General features: G+C 23.9%; 1 long non-coding RNA gene across 1 annotated transcript; it reads left to right on the forward strand.

Moving 5' to 3' along the window:
- The first annotated feature begins 12,760 nt into the window (after positions 1–12,760).
- Positions 12,761–13,774, forward strand: LOC132926574 (uncharacterized). The gene is made up of 3 exons (XR_009661476.1): positions 12,761–12,935; positions 13,002–13,132; positions 13,604–13,774. It is a non-coding gene; the product is annotated as an uncharacterized LOC132926574 (long non-coding RNA).
- Positions 13,775–14,157: the final 383 nt, after the last annotated feature.

Below are 14,157 nucleotides of genomic sequence, written 5' to 3' on the forward strand. Positions count from 1 at the left end.
TAAATTTATATTTTTTTCATATTAAAAATCAGCAAGTTTAAGTTATTGTACAAGTATATTCTTTTTATACATTTTTTTTTCATTAAAATTCAACACATTGCTGGTAGATTTTTAATATCATTTATTGCTCATCAATCATCATTATTATAACTTCTCCAACCATTATACATATTTATATGACTATTTTTTTTTAGATGACAGTATAATAGTAGATCACTCAAGGCATGCTGAGACATTTATTAACATTTTCGGAATTTGGGAAAGTTTCAACATCCTACATTGATCATGGACTTGAAGATTCTGATAATAATAATGATTTTATGCAATGTACTTGTAATGAATATAAAATGTAATTGATAGTAAATTAATAGTAGTGTAACAATTGAAATTTGTTAAAAATATTAATATAGTATTGGTAAACAAAATGAGCTTTTAATTTTCATTCTTAAAATTTGCCTCAGTTTTAAAAATCTTTTCATTATTTCTGCGTTTTTTTTAAATAATTAGGTTTTCATTAAACCATAATCCAAAGTATTGTAATTTAAATCGTCTAGTTTTAATAGATGCTTTACGGTACTTTTATTCAATAATGATTCGATATTTTTATGTTCAAATCAGTATTATTTTTGAGGTATGGTTATGTCATAGTCTATTAAAAAAACAGCAATTTTAAGTTATTGTACAAGTGTATTCTTTATAAACACTTATTTTACATTCAAATCCAACAAAACATTCTAGTAGATATGTACGATCTTTTTTGTCTTATCATAATTATTATATCTTATCATCTGTTTTATATTTATATTTCATATCTATTTGCAGTTTTACATTCGTATTAGTATTCAAGTTTCAACTGCAAACTGCTTTCACAAATGTTCTAATAAGAATGAAGTTTGTGTGTTAGTTTTTGTTTGACTATTTCCATTTCTGAATTGCTCAGTGTATTCCCGTACTAGTTGTAATTTAAAGATTTTCGTTTTAATTATGGCATGTATTAGTGACATTTTATCCTACAACTATTATACATATTTAACCGACTACATTTTTTCAGATGGTAGTACGGCAGATCACTTGATGCATGCTGAGACGGAAATTCACATTCCTACAACTTGGGAAAGTATCAACATCCTACATTGAACAATGGACTAGAAGATTCTGATAATAATAATGGTTTTATGCAATGTATGTGAAATGAATATATAGAATGTAATTCATAGTCAATTAATAGTAGTATAACATAAAATTATTGTCAAAAAACCCTGATCAATATATTAAGCAAATAATTCATATTTACCATCATTAACATTCATATATTTCATTGAAGCTGATACATCATAAACACTATAAAACATGGTTTTACATAATAATTTATACAACTATTATAAATTCATATTTTTAACTGCTTATAAAACACTCAATTCTCATGTTAGTTTCTTAAAACCTTTACTACTAGATTGTAAAAATGATTCTTATTTACTATCATTAACATTCATATATTTCATTGAAGCTGATACTTCATAAACAGTATGGAGCAAGGTTTTACATAATAATTAATACAAATATTATAAATTTATATTTTTTTCATATTAAAAATCAGCAAGTTTAAGTTATTGTACAAGTATATTTTTTTTATACATTTTTTTTTCATTAAAATTCAACACATTGCTGGTAGATTTTTAATATCATTTATTGCTCATCAATCATCATTATTATAACTTCTCCAACCATTATACATATTTATATGACTATTTTTTTTTAGATGACAGTATAATAGTAGATCACTCAAGGCATGCTGAGACATTTATTAACATTTTCGGAATTTGGGAAAGTTTCAACATCCTACATTGATCATGGACTTGAAGATTCTGATAATAATAATGATTTTATGCAATGTACTTGTAATGAATATAAAATGTAATTGATAGTAAATTAATAGTAGTGTAACAATTGAAATTTGTTAAAAATATTAATATAGTATTGGTAAACAAAATGAGCTTTTAATTTTCATTCTTAAAATTTGCCTCAGTTTTAAAAATCTTTTCATTATTTCTGCGTTTTTTTAAATAATTAGGTTTTCATTAAACCATAATCCAAAGTATTGTAATTTAAATCGTCTAGTTTTAATAGATGCTTTACGGTACTTTTATTCAATAATGATTCGATATTTTTATGTTCAAATCAGTATTATTTTTGAGGTATGGTTATGTCATAGTCTATTAAAAAAACAGCAATTTTAAGTTATTGTACAAGTGTATTCTTTATAAACACTTATTTTACATTCAAATCCAACAAAACATTCTAGTAGATATGTACGATCTTTTTTGTCTTATCATAATTATTATATCTTATCATCTGTTTTATATTTATATTTCATATCTATTTGCAGTTTTACATTCGTATTAGTATTCAAGTTTCAACTGCAAACTGCTTTCACAAATGTTCTAATAAGAATGAAGTTTGTGTGTTAGTTTTTGTTTGACTATTTCCATTTCTGAATTGCTCAGTGTATTCCCGTACTAGTTGTAATTTAAAGATTTTCGTTTTAATTATGGCATGTATTAGTGACATTTTATCCTACAACTATTATACATATTTAACCGACTACATTTTTTCAGATGGTAGTACGGCAGATCACTTGATGCATGCTGAGACGGAAATTCACATTCCTACAACTTGGGAAAGTATCAACATCCTACATTGAACAATGGACTAGAAGATTCTGATAATAATAATGGTTTTATGCAATGTATGTGAAATGAATATATAGAATGTAATTCATAGTCAATTAATAGTAGTATAACATAAAATTATTGTCAAAAAACCCTGATCAATATATTAAGCAAATAATTCATATTTACCATCATTAACATTCATATATTTCATTGAAGCTGATACATCATAAACACTATAAAACATGGTTTTACATAATAATTTATACAACTATTATAAATTCATATTTTTAACTGCTTATAAAACACTCAATTCTCATGTTAGTTTCTTAAAACCTTTACTACTAGATTGTAAAAATGATTCTTATTTACTATCATTAACATTCATATATTTCATTGAAGCTGATACTTCATAAACAGTATGGAGCAAGGTTTTACATAATAATTAATACAAATATTATAAATTTATATTTTTTTCATATTAAAAATCAGCAAGTTTAAGTTATTGTACAAGTATATTTTTTTTATACATTTTTTTTTCATTAAAATTCAACACATTGCTGGTAGATTTTTAATATCATTTATTGCTCATCAATCATCATTATTATAACTTCTCCAACCATTATACATATTTATATGACTATTTTTTTTTAGATGACAGTATAATAGTAGATCACTCAAGGCATGCTGAGACATTTATTAACATTTTCGGAATTTGGGAAAGTTTCAACATCCTACATTGATCATGGACTTGAAGATTCTGATAATAATAATGATTTTATGCAATGTACTTGTAATGAATATAAAATGTAATTGATAGTAAATTAATAGTAGTGTAACAATTGAAATTTGTTAAAAATATTAATATAGTATTGGTAAACAAAATGAGCTTTTAATTTTCATTCTTAAAATTTGCCTCAGTTTTAAAAATCTTTTCATTATTTCTGCGTTTTTTTAAATAATTAGGTTTTCATTAAACCATAATCCAAAGTATTGTAATTTAAATCGTCTAGTTTTAATAGATGCTTTACGGTACTTTTATTCAATAATGATTCGATATTTTTATGTTCAAATCAGTATTATTTTTGAGGTATGGTTATGTCATAGTCTATTAAAAAAACAGCAATTTTAAGTTATTGTACAAGTGTATTCTTTATAAACACTTATTTTACATTCAAATCCAACAAAACATTCTAGTAGATATGTACGATCTTTTTTGTCTTATCATAATTATTATATCTTATCATCTGTTTTATATTTATATTTCATATCTATTTGCAGTTTTACATTCGTATTAGTATTCAAGTTTCAACTGCAAACTGCTTTCACAAATGTTCTAATAAGAATGAAGTTTGTGTGTTAGTTTTTGTTTGACTATTTCCATTTCTGAATTGCTCAGTGTATTCCCGTACTAGTTGTAATTTAAAGATTTTCGTTTTAATTATGGCATGTATTAGTGACATTTTATCCTACAACTATTATACATATTTAACCGACTACATTTTTTCAGATGGTAGTACGGCAGATCACTTGATGCATGCTGAGACGGAAATTCACATTCCTACAACTTGGGAAAGTATCAACATCCTACATTGAACAATGGACTAGAAGATTCTGATAATAATAATGGTTTTATGCAATGTATGTGAAATGAATATATAGAATGTAATTCATAGTCAATTAATAGTAGTATAACATAAAATTATTGTCAAAAAACCCTGATCAATATATTAAGCAAATAATTCATATTTACCATCATTAACATTCATATATTTCATTGAAGCTGATACATCATAAACACTATAAAACATGGTTTTACATAATAATTTATACAACTATTATAAATTCATATTTTTAACTGCTTATAAAACACTCAATTCTCATGTTAGTTTCTTAAAACCTTTACTACTAGATTGTAAAAATGATTCTTATTTACTATCATTAACATTCATATATTGTATTGAAGCTGATACATCATAAACAATATAAAACATGGTTTTACATAATAATTTATACAAATTAAACAAATTCATATTTTTAACTGCTTATAAAACACTCAATTCTCATTTTGGTGTCTTTACACCTTTACTACTAGATTGTAAAAATGATTCTTATTTACTATCATTAACATTCATATATTGTATTGAAGCTGATACATCATAAACACTATAAAACATGGTTTTACATAATAATTTATACAAATTAAACAAATTCATATTTTTAACTGCTTATAAAACACTCAATTCTCATTTTGGTGTCTTTAAACCTTTACTACTAGATTGTAAAAATGATTCTTATTTACTATCATTAACATTCATATATTGTATTGAAGCTGATACATCATAAACACTATAAAACATGGTTTTACATAATAATTTATACAACTATTATAAATTCATATTTTTAACTGCTTATAAAACACTCAATTCTCATTTTGGTGTCTTTACACCTTTACTACTAGATTGTAAAAATGATTCTTATTTACTATCATTAACATTCATATATTGTATTGAAGCTGATACATCATAATCACTATAAAACATGGTTTTACATAATAATTTATTCAACTATTATAAATTCATATTTTTAACTGCTTATAAAACACTCAATACACATTTTGGTGTTTTAAAACCTTAACTACTAGATTGTGAAAATGATTCTTATTTACCATTATTAACATTCATATATTTCATTGAAGCTGATACTTCATAAACAGTATGGAGCAAGGTTTTACATAATAATTAATACAAATATTATAAATTTATATTTTTTTCATATTAAAAATCAGCAAGTTTAAGTTATTGTACAAGTGTATTTTTTTTATACATTTTTTTTTCATTAAAATTCAACACATTGCTGGTAGATTTTTAATATCATTTATTGCTCATCAATCATCATTATTATAACTTCTCCAACCATTATACATATTTATATGACTATTTTTTTTTAGATGGCAGTATAATAGTAGATCACTCAAGGCATGCTGAGACATTTATTAACATTTTCGGAATTTGGGAAAGTTTCAACATCCTACATTGATCATGGACTTGAAGATTCTGATAATAATAATGATTTTATGCAATGTACTTGTAATGAATATAAAATGTAATTGATAGTAAATTAATAGTAGTGTAACAATTGAAATTTGTTAAAAATATAAATATAGTATTGGTAAACAAAATGAGCTTTTAATTTTCATTCTTAAAATTTGCCTCAGTTTTAAAAATCTTTTCATTATTTCTGCGTTTTTTTAAATAATTAGGTTTTCATTAAACCATAATCCAAAGTATTGTAATTTAAATCGTCTAGTTTTAATAGATGCTTTACGGTACTTTTATTCAATAATGATTCGATATTTTTATGTTCAAATCAGTATTATTTTTGAGGTATGGTTATGTCATAGTCTATTAAAAAAACAGCAATTTTAAGTTATTGTACAAGTGTATTCTTTATAAACACTTATTTTACATTCAAATCCAACAAAACATTCTAGTAGATATGTACGATCTTTTTTGTCTTATCATAATTATTATATCTTATCATCTGTTTTATATTTATATTTCATATCTATTTGCAGTTTTACATTCGTATTAGTATTCAAGTTTCAACTGCAAACTGCTTTCACAAATGTTCTAATAAGAATGAAGTTTGTGTGTTAGTTTTTGTTTGACTATTTCCATTTCTGAATTGCTCAGTGTATTCCCGTACTAGTTGTAATTTAAAGATTTTCGTTTTAATTATGGCATGTATTAGTGACATTTTATCCTACAACTATTATACATATTTAACCGACTACATTTTTTCAGATGGTAGTACGGCAGATCACTTGATGCATGCTGAGACGGAAATTCACATTCCTACAACTTGGGAAAGTATCAACATCCTACATTGAACAATGGACTAGAAGATTCTGATAATAATAATGGTTTTATGCAATGTATGTGAAATGAATATATAGAATGTAATTCATAGTCAATTAATAGTAGTATAACATAAAATTATTGTCAAAAAACCCTGATCAATATATTAAGCAAATAATTCATATTTACCATCATTAACATTCATATATTTCATTGAAGCTGATACATCATAAACACTATAAAACATGGTTTTACATAATAATTTATACAACTATTATAAATTCATATTTTTAACTGCTTATAAAACACTCAATTCTCATGTTAGTTTCTTAAAACCTTTACTACTAGATTGTAAAAATGATTCTTATTTACTATCATTAACATTCATATATTGTATTGAAGCTGATACATCATAAACAATATAAAACATGGTTTTACATAATAATTTATACAAATTAAACAAATTCATATTTTTAACTGCTTATAAAACACTCAATTCTCATTTTGGTGTCTTTACACCTTTACTACTAGATTGTAAAAATGATTCTTATTTACTATCATTAACATTCATATATTGTATTGAAGCTGATACATCATAAACACTATAAAACATGGTTTTACATAATAATTTATACAAATTAAACAAATTCATATTTTTAACTGCTTATAAAACACTCAATTCTCATTTTGGTGTCTTTAAACCTTTACTACTAGATTGTAAAAATGATTCTTATTTACTATCATTAACATTCATATATTGTATTGAAGCTGATACATCATAAACACTATAAAACATGGTTTTACATAATAATTTATACAACTATTATAAATTCATATTTTTAACTGCTTATAAAACACTCAATTCTCATTTTGGTGTCTTTACACCTTTACTACTAGATTGTAAAAATGATTCTTATTTACTATCATTAACATTCATATATTGTATTGAAGCTGATACATCATAATCACTATAAAACATGGTTTTACATAATAATTTATTCAACTATTATAAATTCATATTTTTAACTGCTTATAAAACACTCAATACACATTTTGGTGTTTTAAAACCTTAACTACTAGATTGTGAAAATGATTCTTATTTACCATTATTAACATTCATATATTTCATTGAAGCTGATACTTCATAAACAGTATGGAGCAAGGTTTTACATAATAATTAATACAAATATTATAAATTTATATTTTTTTCATATTAAAAATCAGCAAGTTTAAGTTATTGTACAAGTGTATTTTTTTTATACATTTTTTTTTCATTAAAATTCAACACATTGCTGGTAGATTTTTAATATCATTTATTGCTCATCAATCATCATTATTATAACTTCTCCAACCATTATACATATTTATATGACTATTTTTTTTTAGATGGCAGTATAATAGTAGATCACTCAAGGCATGCTGAGACATTTATTAACATTTTCGGAATTTGGGAAAGTTTCAACATCCTACATTGATCATGGACTTGAAGATTCTGATAATAATAATGATTTTATGCAATGTACTTGTAATGAATATAAAATGTAATTGATAGTAAATTAATAGTAGTGTAACAATTGAAATTTGTTAAAAATATAAATATAGTATTGGTAAACAAAATGAGCTTTTAATTTTCATTCTTAAAATTTGCCTCAGTTTTAAAAATCTTTTCATTATTTCTGCGTTTTTTTAAATAATTAGGTTTTCATTAAACCATAATCCAAAGTATTGTAATTTAAATCGTCTAGTTTTAATAGATGCTTTACGGTACTTTTATTCAATAATGATTCGATATTTTTATGTTCAAATCAGTATTATTTTTGAGGTATGGTTATGTCATAGTCTATTAAAAAAACAGCAATTTTAAGTTATTGTACAAGTGTATTCTTTATAAACACTTATTTTACATTCAAATCCAACAAAACATTCTAGTAGATATGTACGATCTTTTTTGTCTTATCAAAATTATTATATCTTATCATCTGTTTTATATTTATATTTCATATCTATTTGCAGTTTTACATTCGTATTAGTATTCAAGTTTCAACTGCAAACTGCTTTCACAAATGTTCTAATAAGAATGAAGTTTGTGTGTTAGTTTTTGTTTGACTATTTCCATTTCTGAATTGCTCAGTGTATTCCCGTACTAGTTGTAATTCAAAGATTTTCGTTTTAATTATGGCATGTATTAGTGACATTTTATCCTACAACTATTATACATATTTAACCGACTACATTTTTTCAGATGGTAGTACGGCAGATCACTTGATGCATGCTGAGACGGAAATTCACATTCCTACAACTTGGGAAAGTATCAACATCCTACATTGAACAATGGACTAGAAGATTCTGATAATAATAATGGTTTTATGCAATGTATGTGAAATGAATATATAGAATGTAATTCATTGTCAATTAATAGTAGTATAACATAAAATTATTGTCAAAAAACCCTGATCAATATATTAAGCAAATAATTCATATTTACCATCATTAACATTCATATATTTCATTGAAGCTGATACATCATAAACACTATAAAACATGGTTTTACATAATAATTTATATAACTATTATAAATTCATATTTTTAACTGCTTATAAAACACTCAATTCTCATTTTGGTGTCTTTAAACCTTTACTACTAGATTGTAAAAATGATTCTTATTTACTATCATTATCATTCATATATTGTATTGAAGCTGATACATCATAAACACTATAAAACATGGTTTTACATAATAATTTATACAACTATTATAAATTCATATTTTTAACTGCTTATAAAACACTCAATTCTCATTTTGGTGTCTTAAAACCTTAACTACTAGATTGTGAAAATGATTCTTATTTACTATCATTAACATTCATATATTGTATTGAAGCTGATACATCATAATCACTATAAAACATGGTTTTACATAATAATTGATACAACTATTATAAATTCATATTTTTAGCTGCTTATAAAACACTCAATTCTCATGTTAGTTTCTTAAAACCTTTACTACTAGATTGTAAAAATGATACTTATTTACCATTATTGACATTCATATATTTCATTGAAACTGACACTGCATTATCACTATGAAGCTCTTTCATTATTATTTATACAATTATTATAAATTCATATTTTTAACTGCTTATAAAACACTCAATTCTCATGTTAGTTTCTTAAAACCTTTACTACTAGATTGTAAAAATGATTCTTATTTACTATCATTATCATTCATATATTTCATTGAAGCTGATACATCATAAACACTATAAAACATGGTTTTACATAATAATTGATACAACTATTATAAATTCATATTTTTAGCTGCTCATAAAACACTCAATTCTCATGTTAGTGTCTTAAAACCTTTACTACTAGATTGTAAAAATGATTCTTATTTACCATTATTAACATTCATATATTTCATTTAAGATGACACTGCATAAACACTATGAAGCATGCTTTTACATAATAATTTATACAATTATTATAAATTCATATTTTTAACTGCTTCTAAAACACTCAATTCTCATTTTGGTGTCTTAAAACCTTGATTACTAGATTTTGAAAATGATTCTTATTTACCATTATTAACATTCATATATTTCATTGAAGCTGATACTTCATAATCAGTATGAAGCAAGGTTTTACATAATAATTGATACAACTATTATAAATTCATATTTTTAGCTGCTCATAAAACACTCAATTCTCATGTTAGTGTCTTAAAACCTTTACTACTAGATTGTAAAAATGATTCTTATTTACCATTATTAACATTCATATATTTCATTTAAGATGACACTGCATAAACACTATGAAGCATGCTTTTACATAATAATTTATACAAATTTAACAAATTCATTTTTTTAGCTGCTTATAAAACACTCAATTCTCATGTTAGTTTCTTAAAACCTTTACTACTAGATTGTAAAAATGATTCTTTTTTACTATCATTATCATTCATATATTGCATTGAAGCTGATACATCATAAACACTATAAAACATGGTTTTACATAATAATTTATACAATTATTATAAATTCATATTTTTAACTGCTTATAAAACACTCAATTATCATTTTGGTGTCTTAAAACCTTGATTACTAGATTTTGAAAATGATTCTTATTTACCATTATTAACATTCATATATTTCATTTAAGATGACACTGCATAAACACTATGAAGCATGCTTTTACATAATAATTTATACAATTATTATAAATTCATATTTTTAACTGCTTCTAAAACACTCAATTCTCATTTTGGTGTCTTAAAACCTTGATTACTAGATTTTGAAAATGATTCTTATTTACCATTATTAACATTCATATATTTCATTGAAGCTGATACTTCATAATCAGTATGAAGCAAGGTTTTACATAATAATTAATACAAATATTACAAATTTATATTTTTTTCATATTAAAAATCAGCAAGTTTAAGTTATTGTACAAGTATATTTTTTTTATACATTTTTTTTTCATTAAAATTCAACACATTGCTGGTAGATTTTTAATATCTTTTATTGCTCATCAATCATCATTATTATAATTTCTCCAATCATTATACATATTTATATGACTATTTTTTTTTAGATGGCAGTATAATAGTAGATCACTCAAGGCATGCCGAGACATTTATTAACATTTTCGGAATTTGGGAAAGTTTCAACATCTTACATTGAACATGGACTTGAAGATTCTGATAATAATAATGATTTTATGCAATGTACTTGTAATGAATATAAAATGTAATTGATAGTAAATTAATAGTAGTGTAACAATTGAACTTTGTTAAAAATATAAATATAGTATTGGTAAACAAAATGAGCTTTTAATTTTCATTCTTAAAATATGCCTCAGTTTTAAAAATCTTTTTATTATTTCTGCATTTTTTTCATAATTAGGTTTTCATTAAACCATAATCCAAAGTATTGTAATTTAAATCGTCTAGTTTTAATAGATGCTTAACGGTACTTTTATTCAATAATGATTCGATATTTTTATGTTCAAATCAGTATTATTTTTGAGGTATGGTTATGTCATAGTCTATTAAAAAAACAGCAATTTTAAGTTATTGTACAAGTGTATTCTTTATAAACACTTATTTTACATTCAAATCCAACAAAACATTCTAGTAGATATGTACGATCTTTTTTGTCTTATCAAAATTATTATATCTTATCATCTGTTTTATATTTATATTTCATATCTATTTGCAGTTTTACATTCGTATTAGTATTCAAGTTTCAACTGCAAACTGCTTTCACAAATGTTCTAATAAGAATGAAGTTTGTGTGTTAGTTTTTGTTTGACTATTTCCATTTACTGCCCATAATACACACATTTCTCAAGTTAATCTCTTGAATTCTGGACTACTATATTAAGAAAATGATTCTAATTTAATATTTTTAACTTGCATACATTTTATTTAAGCAGATACTTCATAAACACTACAAAACATGATTTTATATGATCATTTTGACGAATATTACAAATTCCTATTTTTAACTGCCCATAATACACTCATTTCTCATGTTATAGCCTTGAAAAATGGATCACTATATTAAGAAAATGAGGCTTATTTATCATTATTAACTTGCATACAATATATTTAAGCATATACTTCATAAACACTACAAAACATGATTTTATATGATCATTTTTACGAATATTAAATATTTATGTTTTTAACTGCCCATAATACACACATTTCTCAAGTTATAGCCCTGAAAAATGGATCACTATATTAAGAAAATGAGGCTTATTTATCATTATTAACTTGCATACAATATATTTAAGCATATACTTCATAAACACTACAAAACATGATTTTATATGATCATTTTGACGAATATTACAAATTCCTATTTTTAACTGCCCATAATACACTCATTCCTCATGTTATAGCATTGAAACCAAGTCCATTAAAATCAGAAAATAATTATATTTTATTATTATTAACTTTCAAAATGTTTTATTTACCGTGATATTTTAAAAACAATTATAAACATGTAATTATATGGTAATTTTGACCAAAATTACAAATACATAAATTTTTTTCTTATTAAAAAGCATCAATTATATGTTATGGTAAAAGTGCATTCTTTAGTTGAATTTATTTTACATTCTAATTCAACAAAACTTTCGGGTATTTACTATTTTTGTACTATCATTTATGGGTTATCATAATTATTATTTCTTATCATCTGTTATAATTTTATATTTCATATCTTCTTGCAGTTTTACATTCGTATTTGTCTGTAAGTTTCAATTGTAAATTGTTTTCAAATATTTTGTCAAATAAATGAACTTTGTCAGTTAGTTTTTGTTTGATTGTTTTCAATTCTGATATATTCAGTGTTGTCCACTTGCTAGTTGTCATATAATTGTTTTCGTTCTCCTCATTGTGTGTAGTAGTGAAAGTTTATCTTGCAACAATTATACATATTTAACTGACATTACATTTTTTTAGATGGCAGCACGGCAGATTACACAAGGAATGCTGAGACATGACTTCACATTAATACCACATGGGGAAAATATCATCATACTATGTTGAAACTGAACTACAATATACTGATTACAATAATGAATTTATGCAATGTACGGGTAATGGTTATTTAATGCCGTTGATAGTAAAATGATAATAGTGCAATAATTGAAATTTGTTAAAAATCTGAATAAAATATTGGTAAACAGATTTAGGTTGTTATTTTTATTCTCGAAATTTGCCATAACTATAAGAATATTTTTATATTTACCATGTTTATATATTAATTATCATGAAAATTACAAATTCATATTTTTAATTGCTTAATAAACTGATATCTCAATCTAGTGTCATGAAACTGTGACCATTAGATTAAGCAAATGATTCTTCTTTACCACTATTTATTTTCAAATGTTTTTTTTACTAACCCTGAGACTTCATAAACACTATAAGACATGATTTTATATGATAATTTTGATGAATATTACAAATTCATATTTTTAACTGCTTATAAAACACTTAATTTTCGAGTTATACTCCAATCCTATATTATCATGTTTATTAGACTGACTACATTTTTTTAGATGGCAGCACGGCAGATTACACAAGGAATGTTGAGACATGAATTCACATTCATATCACTTAGGGAAAATATCGACATCCTATGTTGAAAATGAACTTCAAGATACTGATAATAATAATGGATTTTTGCAACGTTCATGTAATAGTTATTGAACGTAATTAATAGTAAATGAATAGTTGTGAAATAATTAAAATTTGATAAATATCTGAATAAAAGATTGGATAATACCTTATGCTTGTAAATCTCATTCTTAAAATTTACCATAGCTATTATTTATAGAATTCTTTTTAATTTTACCACCTTTATATGACAATTTTGACAATATTTACAGTTTCAAATTTTTCACTATTAATAAAACACTCAAATATTATGTTAGTTGGATGAAACTTTGTCAGTAAGATTAAGAAAATGATTCTTATTTATTATTATTAACTTGCATACATTTCATTTAAGCAGATACTTCATAAACACTACAAAACATGATTTTATATGATCATTTTGACGAATATTACAAATTCCTATTTTTAACTGCCCATAATACACACATTACTCAAG

This window comes from Rhopalosiphum padi, chromosome 3, assembly GCF_020882245.1.
Source record: "Rhopalosiphum padi isolate XX-2018 chromosome 3, ASM2088224v1, whole genome shotgun sequence".
Taxonomy (NCBI): Eukaryota; Metazoa; Arthropoda; class Insecta; order Hemiptera; family Aphididae; genus Rhopalosiphum; species Rhopalosiphum padi.